This window comes from Armigeres subalbatus, chromosome 1 (genome assembly GCF_024139115.2).
Source record: "Armigeres subalbatus isolate Guangzhou_Male chromosome 1, GZ_Asu_2, whole genome shotgun sequence".
NCBI lineage: Eukaryota > Metazoa > Arthropoda > Insecta > Diptera > Culicidae > Armigeres > Armigeres subalbatus.
This window is the reverse complement of record NC_085139.1, coordinates 196,249,926-196,263,885: the sequence shown is the minus strand read 5'-3', so window position 1 is coordinate 196,263,885 and position 13,960 is coordinate 196,249,926. Positions and strand designations below refer to the sequence as shown.

Sequence of the window (13,960 nt, the reverse complement as noted above, 5' to 3'; positions counted from 1 at the left end):
TTCCTGCGCCGCAACTCTGCACAATTCGATGATGTTTATGCTTTGAAAACAATATACTGCTCATTGGTCCGAAGCATTCTTGAGTACGGAGTTCAAATATGGGCTCCTTACTATGCGATTCATGCATCACGCATAGAAAGCATCCAGAAACGTTTCGTCAGATTCGCATTACGACAGCTGCCATGGACCAATCCCGATAACCTGCCACCGTATGAGCACAGATGTACGCTCATTGGCTTGCAAACACTCTTCAAACGCCGAACGTATTTACAACGACTTTATATTTTTGACATGATCCGTGATAACATTGACTGCAGTAGCGTGCTCCAGGAAATCAACTTCCACGCACCTAGCCGCCGATTACGCAATCCCCAATTGCTTTGGACCCCGACGCACCGCACTGCTTACGGTTACAACAAACCGCTTGACAGATGTTGTAGATTGTTTAACGATGTATGTGATATGCTTGATTATAATGTTAGTAAGCTTGTCTTCAAAAATAGGATTAAGATACTGTAGTCTGTGTGGTTTTGAACCAAAGATGAAATAACTAAATAAATAAATAATTTCCAAAAATTAATTTAATCGTTATTCGCTCTGATTTGAATGGTCATTGCTCAACACAAACACCTTCTTAGTCATAGCGGATCTGATATGTACCTTGATCCTAACTCAAGATCATTTTGAAAGACCTTGAACATCTAATGTTCATGGAAATTTGTATCATATGCTTATTGAACCGAATTGGGTCTATACCGATTATGAGAATATTGCAAAAGCCTAGGCTGATCTGGTCGATACTGTGCTTTCCCAACCGGATTGGGTATATAGCTATGATGATGTTATTGCCAAAGACTTAGTTTATCTGATAAATAACGTGTGCTGAACTCGAAAACGTTTAGGAGAACCTTGAGCATCTATTCCTGAAAATTTATCTTTGGCTTGACGTTCAAGATGACTGAACTTGATAGAGGGTTCAAAATTAGCGATCAATGCGGTATAGGACTCAAATATTACAGATTCATTTGCATGGTCTCAGAAGCGAAATCTTCCCAAGGTTCCAAATATCTGGGTCTTCAGCATGTAGTCACACTTGACCTCCAATATTTTTTTTGCTCGACAACAATCCTACAGACACAAAAAGGCAAGGTGCGCAGCGAGCAATGTGGATTGATCAAGTGGAAGACGATTTGCAGACCCTCTGCAGACTACGTGGTTGGCGGGATGCAGCCATGGAGCAAGTTGAATGGAGACTTTTATTAACTGCACAAGCTACTCCGGCCTTAGTCTGAGAAATAATAATAAAAATAATAACATAGCTGGGCACGGCAAATGCTTGGGTAAAGCGTACCATTGGTACTTCGCGTACCTGAAGGAATAAAATAGACCCCATCTCGCGGTCCTTAGCCTCTTACCCAGCAACTCCTATCCCTACCTCCCCGTGGTGCTGGCCGGGATACGAGCAACCTAAGGGAAGATCGGGTAACCAACCCCGGTGGGAGCTATGGTCGTGTGCTGACAGGGAAGGGGGAATTTGCTCCTCTCCGGGGGTGCACATCTTACTGAGCGTCTGTTCTCCATGTCAGGATCGGCTCACAACAGCGTCTGTTCTCCATGTTAGGGGCGGCTAATCATCGTCCGAGTGCCAGCGAGGGACTCTAAGTGAAACTGTGCACCATGGTCCACCGGGAATAAGGAGGAATGGTTCTCCGAAAATTTAGGGGGTTTGGTGTCAGGCCATGCAAGCCAGCCTTTAAAAAACATAAGCAACGAACAATTAACAAAAGAGTACGAATAGGAACCATTGGCGAAGACCACTGCGACGAAAAGGGACTAGCGATTGGAAACTCGGTTCGTGGAACTGCAAATCTCTCAACTTCATCGGGAGCACACGAATACTCGCCGATATGCTCAAGGACCGTGGATTCGGCATCGTAGCGCTGCAGGAGGTTTGTTGGAAGGGATCAATGATACGAACGTTTAGAGGTAATCATACCATCTACCAGAGCTGCGGCAACACACACGAGCTGAGAACAGCTTTCATAGTGATGGGCGATATGCAAAGGCGCGTGAACGGGTGGTGCAGGTTGAGGATCAAAGGCCGGTTCTTCAACTTCAGCATAATCAACGTCCATAGGCCACACTCCGGAAGCACTGATGATGATAAGGACGCATTCTACGCGCAGCTGGAACGTGAGTACGACAGCTGCCCAAGCCACGACGTCAAAATCATCATAGGAGATTTGAACGCTCAGGTTGGCCAAGAGGAGGAGTTTAGACCGACTATTGGGAAGTTCAGCGGTCACCGGCTGACGAACGAAAACGGCCTACGACTAATTGATTTCACCGCCTCCAAGAATATGGCCATGCACAACACCTACTTCCAACACAGCCTCCCGTATCGGTACACCTGCAGATCACCACTGCAGACAGAATCACAAATCGACCACGTTCTGATTGATGGACGGCACTTCTCCGACATTATCGACGTGAGGACATATCGTGGCGCTAACATCGACTCTGACCACTATCTAGTGATGGTGAAACTGCGCCCAAAACTATCCGTCATCAACAAAGTTTGGTACCGACGACCGCCGCGATACGACCTAGAGCGACTGAAGCAACCTGATGTCGCCACTGCATACGCGCAGCATCTTTTTATTTATTTATTTATTTAGTAGTAATTGTCATCTGACATCTGATGTCTCAATGACTACAAGGGTAAAACTTATCACTGAATCTAACAAGCATACACATAATACATAATCATAATACACAAGAATTAATCACTACAGTAAAACAGAACTTAACAAACTACGTTTGTGTCAAACGGTGTCTCGAAGGTGTGTTGTGAAAACTCGCTGTAGATTTGCTGGCGATAGATTAAAATCAAAGAGGTGGAACACTGCGTTGAAATTGGATGACATATATCGAACTGGATCATGCTGACCATATCGACTGTTTCGAGCACCAAGCTGAATGAAGTCCCTTCTCCTCAGCGGATGCATAGGAGCGTAAAAATTCATCTTACTAAGTATTGCTGGAGAGTCAAAAGCACCATTGAGGATTTTCGCTACGAACATGACCTGTGCCACACGGCGTCGAACATTTAAAGTATCCAGCCCAAGCAGCCGACAGCGGTTTTCATATGGAGTGAAATGTTGGCCATCACGCCAAGGAAGATTGCGCAAAGCAAAGCGCACGAACTTTTTTTGCACAGATTCGATCCTCGAGATCCAGGTGGCTTGATAAGGGCACCACACAGTGACAGCAAACTCCAGTGTTGATCGTACAAGCGTACAATAGAGCGATCGCAGGCAGTATGGGTCACGAAATCCTTTGGCGATTTTCATTATGAAGCCAAGTTGTCGGTTTGCCTTAGAAATCACGTAATCGTAGTGGAAACGGAAGGTTAGTGCTTCGTCAAGTATAACTCCAAGATCCCTGATTTGTTGCACTCGCTCAAGAGCTGTCCCAGCCAGCATGTAATTGTAAATAATAGGTTTTCGTTTTCTGCTGAACGTTATTGTCTGACATTTATGGATACTGAGTGACAAATGGTTTCGCTCGCACCACCCTCTAAACGGGTTAAAAAGCATTTGTAGTTTAATGCAGTCCTCAAGACTATTGACGACAATGTATATCTTTGCATCGTCAGCATAGAGTAGCCTCCTTCCAGGTGGTAGCACCAGTGTCACATCGTTGACAAATATTGAAAACAATAATGGTCCCAGATTACTCCCTTGTGGTACCCCAGATGGAGTAACGAAAGGATCCGAAAAAGATGATCCGACTTTCACACGCAATTTTCTATCCGTCAGGTAGGATCTAAACCAATCCACGCACGCAGAGGAAACGCCCAACTTCTCCAGTTTACTAAGTAGAATACCATGATCAACACGGTCAAAAGCAGCTTTGAGATCTATATATACAGCATCCACTTGCCGCCCGTTATCAAGAGCCTCAATGCAAGTTGTTGTGAATTCTGTCAAGTTGGTCGCGACCGATCTCTTAGGGAAAAATCCATGCTGGTCCGTTGAGATGTACTGCTTGCAGCAAGCGAAGAGCGTGTCGTTCACTATGATTTCGAAAACTTTCGAACAAGCGGAGAGAGTGGTTATTCCACGATAGTTGCTCACATCGCATTTGTTCCCTTTCTTGTGTACTGGGAAAAGGTATGACGATTTCCAGCGCATGAAACTTTCTGGTTCGAAGCGAGATTGAAGATTTTTGCTAACGGTTTGATAAAAGCACTTTGAACACCGGCGCAGCAAAGCAGCGGGTATCCCGTCCGGCCCAGCACGGAAAGAAAATTTCAGTTTCCGAATCGCCCGGCACACATTTTCATCACTGATGGGAAAGATGTCTAAATCCAGTACATCACGAGGAGCGTCGCGAGAAGCCTCAACGGCATGAGAGAGCGGAGCTGCGAAATCGTTGAAGGAGGTCTTGAACTGTGTAGCAAAGAGCTCGCATTTGTCAGCGGGAGTGTCAGCAGAGACACCATTCAGTTGCATTGACGTAGGAAGACCATCTTCGTTCCGTTTGTACCTAACAAATTTCCAGAATTGCTTGGGATTTAGACGCAGATTTCGTTGTGTGCGGCTGATGTATCGGGAATACAAAAACTGATTATAACTTCTGTATACACTGCTGGCACTATTGAACTGCTGCTTGTTGTACGTGGAACGATAATTGCAGTATCTACGAAGTGCAGAAGAACGGCGACGTTTAAGTATTCGTAATCTGTGGTTGGACCACGCAGGCTTCCGTGCAGGTCCTACAATCGGAACATGAATAACAAATGCACGAACGATACTGTCGGTGAAAAAGTCCACGGCATCGTCGACGTTATCGAAAGAATTGATGCAATCCCAATCAACTGCAAGTAGCATTTCATTCATTGCAGAGTAATCTGCTTTTCGGAAGTTATAACTGCTCGAATCATGTCCAGACTCAAAGGTAATGGGCGGCACGTACGACACCTCCAAGGTAAGCGGAGGATGGTTGACATCTACAGGTGTCAGCGGCTCAACAGCAGGGTGTATTGTGCAACTTGGCAACACTGCATCATTAACCAGTACCAGATCAAGTACACGACCATTTGAGTTAACAATGGGATTGATCTGGGTCAATCCATGAAAGTTGAATCCGTCCAACAATACGCAACTGGATTCTGATAGACGAGAGCGTATCAAGTCTACTGATGGGTAGGAATTTTCACCCGAACACCACCGAATAGCAGATTGATTGTAGTCACCGAGAAGCAAGACCTTGTCGCTAGCTCTGAGAGTAGAAGTAACCGTTTCGATAGAATCTAGATGGCGTTGAATATCATCAAGATTGTTCATACGATCAGGTGGCCAGTACACAACCCCAATGCTGATAATGAAACCGGTCATCTCGAAGCGGCGTTGCCGGAAGAGGGTGAGCTCGATAGGGCCCCTCTTGAGGACTGCTGGAATACAGCCAAAGCAGACATTAACGCCGCAGCGGAGAACAACGTCGGGTATATGGGACGAAGTCGACGGAACGATTGGTTCGACGAAGAGTGCAGACAGATTCTGGAGGAGAAGGACGCAGCGCGGGCGGTCGCGCTGCAGCAAGGTACCCGGCAGAACGTGGAACGTTATAGACGGAAGCAGAGACAGTAGACCCGACTTTTTCCGAAGAAGAAACGCCGCCTGGAAGAAGCGGAGTGCGAGGAGATGGAACATCTGTGCCGTTCTCAAGAAACACGCACACAAACACAAGTCCTATCAGAAGCTCAACGCATCCCGCAAAGGCTTCGTTCCGCGAGCCGAAATGAAAAGGATGGAAGTATCTTGACGGACGAACGTGTGGTGATTTAAAGGTGGAAGCAGCACTAAGAAAATCATTGGAATGGCGCTGAGAGTACAGGCAGTGAAAGTCAAGGCAGCGGAGGAAATGGCTACGTCAGTTCAGCGGACGATTGAAGCCAACCAGCCCCCACCTTGAGGGAAGTTAAGGATGCCATTCAACAGCTAAAGACCAATAAAGCAGCTGGTAAGGATGGTATCGGAGCTGAGCTCATCAAGATGGGCCCGGAAAAGCTAGCCACTTGCCTGCACAAACTGATAGTCAGAATCTGGGAAACTGAACAGCTACCGGAGGAGTGGAAGGAAGGGGTTATATGCCCCATCTACAAGAAAGGCGACAAGCTGGAGTGTGAGAACTTTCGAGCGATCATCATCCTTAATGCCGCCTACAAAGTGATATTCCAGATCATCTTCCGTCGTCTGTCACCATTAGTGAATGAGTTCGTGAGAAGTTATCAAGCCGGCTTCGTTGACGGCCGCTCGACAACGGACCAGATCTTTACTGTACGGCAAATCCTTCAAAAATGCCGTGAATACCAGGTCCCAATGCGCCATCTGTTCGTTGATTTCAAGGCGGCATACAACAGTATAGACCGCGTTGAGCTATGGCAAATAATGGACGAGAACAGCTTCTCTGGGAAGCTTACCAGACTGATCAAAGCAACGGTGGATGTTGTGCAAAACTTTGAGAAGATTTCGGCGAACACTCCAGTTCGTTCGAATCGCGCCGGGGACTAAGACAAGGTGATGGACTTTCGTGCCTGTTGTTCAACATTGTGCTAGAAGGTGTCATGCGGAGAGCCGGGTGTAACAGCCGGGGTACAATTTTCAACAGATCCAGTTAATTTATTTGTTTCGCGGATGACATGGACATTGTCGGCCGAACATTTGCAAAGGTGACAGCACTGCACACTCGCCGGAAAAGTGAAGCAACAAAAGTTGGACTGGTGGTGAATGCATCGAAGACAAAGTTCATGCTTGTGGCTGGAACCGAGGGTGACAGGGCCCGTGTCGGAAGCAGTGTTACGATAGACGGGGATACCTTCGAGGTGGTCGAGGAATTCTCGCTTAACTTTTGAAAAGGACCTAAGTAACATTTTTTTCATGAATTAATTTGAACAGCGCAATCAACAGAAAAACATGAAAGCTTTCGATTGCAGTACTCAAATTAATTCATGAAAAAAATGTTACTTAGGTCCTTTTCAAAAGTTAAGCGAGAATTCGTTTACCTGGGATCCTTGCTAACGGTTGGTAACAATGTTAGTCGTGGAATATGAAAGCGCTTCATCTGTGGAAGTCGGGCCTACTACGGGCTCCAGAAGAAACTGCGGTCGAAAAAGATTCACTATGGCACCAAATGTGTCATGTACAAGACGCTAATAAGACCGGTTGTCCTCTACGGACATGAAACATGACAATGCTCGAGGAGGACTTGCAAGCACTCGGAGTATATCTTGGCGGTGTGCAAGAAAACGGTTTGTGGCGGCGAAGAATGAACCACGAGCTCGCCCAACTCTACGTCGAACCCAGTATCCAGAAGATAGCTAAAGCCGTAAGGGTGCGATGGGCAGGGCATGTTGCAAGAATTCCGAACAGTAACCCTGCAGAGATGGTTTTCGCTTCCGATCCGGCAGGTACGAGACGGCGTGGAGCGCAGCGAGCGAGGTGGGCAGACCAGGTGCAAAACGACTTGGCGAGCGTGGGGCGCATTCGAGAATAGGGAGATGCGGCTTCGAACCGTGTATTGTGGCGTCAAATTGTGTTATGATTCAGTGTTATCTGTTTAGATGTAAACTAAATAAATGAAATGAACCCAGTCTACTATACGGAGGCTTATGAGCCTCATGAAGGGAGACTTCAGAGCCTCTTGAAAGGCGGCTTTTGAACCACTTAAAAGGAGGCTTCAGAGTTTTTTGAAAGTAAAGCATACAAGCCTCTTGAAAGAAGAAAACCGAGCCTCTTCAAGGGTAGTTTCTGAGCGTCTCGGAAGGAGGCTTCTGAGCCTTTTGAAGAAGGTTTCCAAGCCTCTTGAAGGGAGGTTTCGGAGCCTCTTGAAATGCGGTTTCGTGCCCTTGAAAGGGGGTTTCAGAGCCTCTTGATAAAAAGCTTACAATCCTCTTTATGGAAGGCTTCCGAGCATCTTGAAGGGAGGCTTCAGAGCCGCAGAGCCTCTTAGAAGCGGCTTTCGAGCCACTTGAAAGTACGCTTCCAATCTTCATGGAAGATAAATTTCGTGCCTCTTGAAAGGAGGCTTCCGTCCCTCTTGAAAGAAGGCTTCCGTCCCTCTTGAAAGGCGGCTTTCGAGCCCTTGAAAAGGGCTTCAGAGCCTCTCCAAGGGAGGCTTCAGAGCCTCTGAAGAGACAGCTTTCGAGCCACTTAAAAGAAAGCTTCTAAGGTTTTTCCACGCCTCTTGAAAGAATAATTCAAGGGAAGCTTCCGAGCGTCTTGAAGGGAGGCTTCCAAGCTTCTTGAGCGGAGGCTTCCAGGCCTCTTGAACGGCGGTCTTCGAGCCCTTAAAAGGGGGCTTCAGAGCTGATTAATAGAAGGTTTCCGATCACATTGAAGAAAGGCTACCGAGCATCTTGAAGGGAAGCTTCAAAGTCTCTTGAAAGCTGATTTCAAGGAGGCTTCTGAGCATCTTAAAACTACGCCTCTTGGAAGAAGAATATCTCTTCCACTCTTGAAGGGAAGCTTCCGAGTCTCTTGAAAGGAGCCACTTGAAAGGCGGCTTCCGAGCCACTCAAAAGAAGGCTTCTGAGCATCTTGAATGGCCGCCTCTGAGCCTCTTGAAAGAATGCTTCCAACCCAAAAAATTACGAGCCTCTTGAAGGAAGCCTTCGAGCCTCTTAATAGGAGGCTGCCGAGCCTCTTTGAAAGTAAGCTTACGCGCCTCTTAAAAAGCGGCTTTCGAGCCTCTTGAAAGGTGGCTTTCGAGCCATTTAAAAGGAGGCATCTGAGCCTCTTGAAAGGAGGCTTACGAGCTTCTTGAAAGGAGGCTTTCGAACCTCTTGAAGGAGGTTACCGAACCTCTTGAAAGGAGGCTTCCCAACCTCTTGAAAAGAGGCCTCCGAGCCATTTGAAAGCAGACTTCGAGCTGTTTGGATGGAGGCTTCCGAGAAGCGTAGAAGGATGCTTTCAATTCTCTTGCAACGAAGCAAATGAGCTTTTCGGAAAAAAGCCTTCATGTCTCTCAAATGGAGGTTTCCGTACCTTCAGACTTTAATTTTGTTGTTAACATATTATTCAATATTTTGTTTCGAATAGGTAGATTGCGTTGAAGATTTAGCCCCTCATACACTGTGCCTGTTTTGGAGGACAGGATTCAATAGGCTTTGATTTACTAATCGCCATGTAGATTATGTACAAGACAAAGTCTTTAAATTTAAAAAATTGCATTATCAAAAGATCAATAAGTTTTAATTGGAATTGTACTACATCCGCCATTACGCATTCTTGTCCGAGGTACCCCCTGAGGCCAGCAAAAGTACCCCCAGGGGTACATGTACCCCAGGTTGAGAACCGCTGATTTAAGGAAAGCATTATCTCCTCACTAAACCGACCAAATACATTCCTTCTTTCAGCGCTTTGTCAATTTTCTTCAATGGCTTTACATTCCATCTGCAACTTGGGCTGTTTTTCAATGTTCTACTAGCACTTCCACAGCAATTAACTGAAAGCTTTCCCGTGCCTGCCAGTTGCATGAATGTCTTGTGTTACAAGTACAATGGATAGACTGCGCTCAAGGAGCCGAAAATTCTTCACACCAGAAGCATCCTAGGCCGAACGGAGAATCGAATTCGCAACCTCCGGATCGGCAATTCAATGCCTTTGCTTGCATGGCTTACAAGATACTCATCGCTTTGAAATGCAATTAAAAAGAAGATAGAAGCATTCGGGAAATTGGCTTTCGGGGAATTGTTGTATAATCTTTTCTATTCTATTCATCCATCCCGAATGATAGAGACCATATTGTATAGTTTTATTGCTGAAATCCGCACGAAACAGCCATGATCCTGAATTTTGTCCACCATCTTGGATTACAAAATGGCGTCAAAAATGGATCTCCAAATTCTATTCATCGATCTCGATTGATAGAGACCCATATTGCTCGGGGGATGCGTTCCGTGTAAACAAAGCTTTCAGTTAAGAATTTGATAATCCGTGTAAAAAAAAATAATGATTTCTTAACGAATCATGCTAAATGGAGCAACTTTGCAAAATTTTTGCATGGGATTTTTTTACACGGCAGTGTAAAAAAATCCGTGTATAAACAGAATCGGGTGTGTCATTCTTCCAAATAAATACTCTAAGTGTTTTCCCTTGAAATATTGTTTTGAAAACCGCGTTAAAACCGACTTCCGCGTGTAAAAAAGGATTTTTCAAAAATCGACCAAAATCATTTTTTACAATTTTTACGTGTTTTCGGATCTTTTTAAAAAATTGCGATAATAAAAACTTTTTCAAAAATTCGCGTGAGCCCCAAAATTTGCTAAAAGAAGTCGCGTTAAAAACGACCCGCGTGAAATAAAACCGACCCCAGTGTATTATAATTGACATGACGTCCACCGAACGCTTACTCCACAATGAATGGCTTAAAGCTACACAGGGGCCGCGGAGATATTATTAATGTTTCTATTTTTATATTCCTTTTTACATATTTCCAAAAATAGAAATCGTAAAAAATGTAATAATATTAGGGCGTAAAAATATGGGGTGATGAAACCGATACGTTGTAAAATTGGGTCATTACTGTATTGCCCAATGGATGTATTTCCTAAAACTTGAAAGCTGTTCAAATACTTAATCTTAATGAATAATAAGCATGAACTTATTTTTCAACAATAGATACATCATTCTTAAGAACGTGATAAACGATGTCGCTACAAATATTTCACCATTTCGTTACACCCATTGATTTTATTCATCGGAACCACTCGGATTCTTTCATCATTTCAGCATCCTCGGAGCAAACGGCTCTCGCAAGTCACAAGAACCAACCACTCATAATGTCAATTTGCCAAGAGTGAGGATCTCCTTTCATCCCATTGGCTTGGCATAATTTTTCATCAATCACCGATACTGCTGCTGGCTGGCTGACTGGTTGGTGCTTGTTGAAACGACGACCCTACCTCTATGATGGCGGTTGAAATAAGACGAAAAAGCTCATAATTCGCTGCAGCAGCAGAAAATTGTATTCATTGGTCGGATCCATCTCGCATTGAGTGTGTCTTCTTCGTGGCACATCGTCGGGCACCATCCTCGCCGCCAGCCAGCAGCGTCGGCAAGTCCGGTAATGAGCCACTCGAGAGCTCCACTCCTGCTATTATGGCAGTTAGCATTAGCAAAATGAAAGAAACCATCAAGGGAATATGGGAAGTGCGTGGCGCGCCGGGGAAGAACAACTTAAAAAGTACCATTCAGAAGCACTTGCCAATTGAATCCTTTACCGCCGGGGTATGGCATCGTAGTTAGTTAGGGTTAGGGTATTCCTCTCCAACTAACTAACTAACACTACCAGATGTTTTTATATGATTCTGGGATGTGATTGAGACTACTTTAAACTACCATAACGATGATTTTGGGCTTACTATTTTATTATTTGTGGAACAGAGTGTTCTTCATGGATCACCCTAACAGTAGACCTTTATTACTGGTCCAGTGATAGAGAGGAGACGAGATTTTCAAAAACCTATCATTGACAAACGGTCGGTTGGCTTCAAGTTCCAACCAAACAACTAACCAACAACGCTCGAAGGTGGATTCAATGGGAACGGGTGATCATCAGTCCCGTAGCACCACAGCGGCATCCTGGCACTTAAAAGGTCAAAGAGATGGAAATGGATGGCGTTCTTCTGGGGAAAAAAGTAGGTACCGAGCGGCCAGCTACTGCGCGGGTTATTCTCGTTCGGCTTCCTTGATTATCTGCTCTTCCTCGAAAGAGTGGCGCTGTGTCATCAACTTTCAGCGTTGTCGTTATGTTCCAATGGAGGGGTGGCTTGTAAGTAACGGGTGGAAGGTATCCTTGAGAATATATCTCTCCCTTTGCTACACAGTTTCACTTCCGAAGCATGGACTTCTCTCAAGATGATTTTAATGGAACAAAATCTGCATTCACAGCAAAATAGAGCTTCCTGATGGCGAAGATTGCAGCGATTATGACGTCGGTAAGCTGGCTCATTGGATAATGTGCTTGAGATTGATGGCACGCTAGAAGCAAGTAGCTATGGTGGATTGGCCCAGGAACCGTAGAGTTTATAAATAGTAAAGGTAGTGCACTTGAAAGAATAACGTCTTTTCTTAAACCAGGAATTGAGAAACAGTCGAATGTCCCCGAAATTCAATATGTAGGTATAAATAAATAAATAAATAAATATAAACTTAAAGCTAAAGTAAATGGTATGGTAATGGTTTTGTGACCCCTCTTCCTCGTGCTGCGTAATTAATAGGCGGCATCTAAATCTCCGCTTCTGTAGTTGAGTCTGATGGATGTTCGCATAAACAAATAGTCCATCGAATTAGCCACCGAAGGACACGGACAAGCAACGTGAATCCGCCCACGTCAAACCTATCAATAACTGATATCGCCACTCCGCCCGTATAATGATCTATGTGGCTCAGCTCAGTCGAGCATCTGAAGCGAAAACAACAACAAGCTCTGCCTTATATGCACTCACACGTTCTGTCTGGGACGGTCCGCTGAGTTTCGGATTCACATCGGCCGGCACGCGTGCCTTGGCTATACAAATGCGCCCGGCCTACTGCCTGGCACCACAAGTTCAATGGAGTGATAAATTCCATGCTGCACCCCGAGCCGCATCGCCCCTTCCAAGAAAGCCGGGAAAATACTTCACCGGCAGAATAAACTACCAACCCAGTGGCCCACAAATTCACCCCGAGAATCGTTTCGACTTACACAAATTATTGCCTCCACTGTCAGCTGTCGTTAGCCGGAGCCATAAATTTAGCAATGTCCTAACGGTGGTCGCCGTCCCACCGGTTGTCCGCCTCCCAGAACTGGCACCGAAACTTGGAACTAGTCTCAGCAGCCGCACCTCTGTCTGTCGACTTCGGATGTCGCGGATGCTGTACGATGGATGGGAAAGGAGTGGTTCGTTCCACCCAGCGTTTCCACCCTTCTTGCTTGGCTTCCACCGCGGCGAATTCAAATACTGCAGTTGGGGTTTCCGATGGCTGTATGTAATTAGAGCTGGAAGCAGAAAGAAAAACAGACGAGTACACAATTAGTGAAATATACGGCTTGGAAAGCGGAAACGAACGAACGAGTGGAAGGGGTCGCAAAAGTGAACGGATTCGGCCCAGTTCAAGAGTTTCGAACGGCTCCCCGAACGAGGCCCATCGAGTGTGAGACGGTTGTTTTCCAATGTTCATGAGAGCTTGTTTTCCTCAACTTTGTCGACGAGCTGTTGTTTTAATCCCAGCCGGGGTGTGATTGGCGGGACTGTTGTTGACGTTGTCGGTGAAAAGTAGAAAGTTAATAACGTTGATTGGTATCAGCGTCAGCAGACGAAAGAAGAATGAGTTTTGCATATTGAGATTGGTGGCGTTGTGCCTCTTCTGGGACTCCACCGGAGAAAGTTTTTTTTTGTATTTGGATGATGTATTTGTGGAAGAAGAAACTCAGTCAGGTGGTTGAGGAATTGTTTGTAGTTTTGCTCAATAAATAAAACTTAATATCGTTTTGAATGTAAATGCAAATGTTGCCTTAATTGAAATTACGTTTCACATTGATTTAATTAAAAAGAATGTATATATATATATTATTTTTATTGCTTAAAAAGCATGACTACTGCTATTCGATAACACTAAAATTAGTAAGTGTCTCATGTGTTTTATTTCCAGATAAATTCGACCCGTAATTATTCTTTAAAATACGAAATATGACGAATACAATGGGACACACAATTGAGGGGGTCAAACGCAAAGGGGTGTAAGTGACAAAAAGTTAGTTTTGAGAAAAATGGGGGCAAATTTTTTCAATATTTTTTCGCTTCATACAAATTGTATGGAAGTCCAAAAAATTACAAACTTTCTGTGAATTTTCACATTTTCTATAACCATTGTACAAACTATATCCGCAAAGCTCGAGAACCAAAGCATTT

General features: G+C 44.9%; 1 protein-coding gene across 1 annotated transcript in view; it reads right to left on the bottom strand.

Moving 5' to 3' along the window:
• LOC134209636 (uncharacterized) overlaps positions 1–12,967 on the bottom strand; it is a 164,224-nt gene extending 151,257 nt beyond the window's left edge. Inside the window, exon 1 of the mRNA XM_062685630.1 lies at positions 12,754–12,967. The gene's annotated coding sequence lies outside the window, so the exon portion shown is untranslated. The remainder of the gene's footprint in view (positions 1–12,753) is intronic.
• Positions 12,968–13,960: the final 993 nt, after the last annotated feature.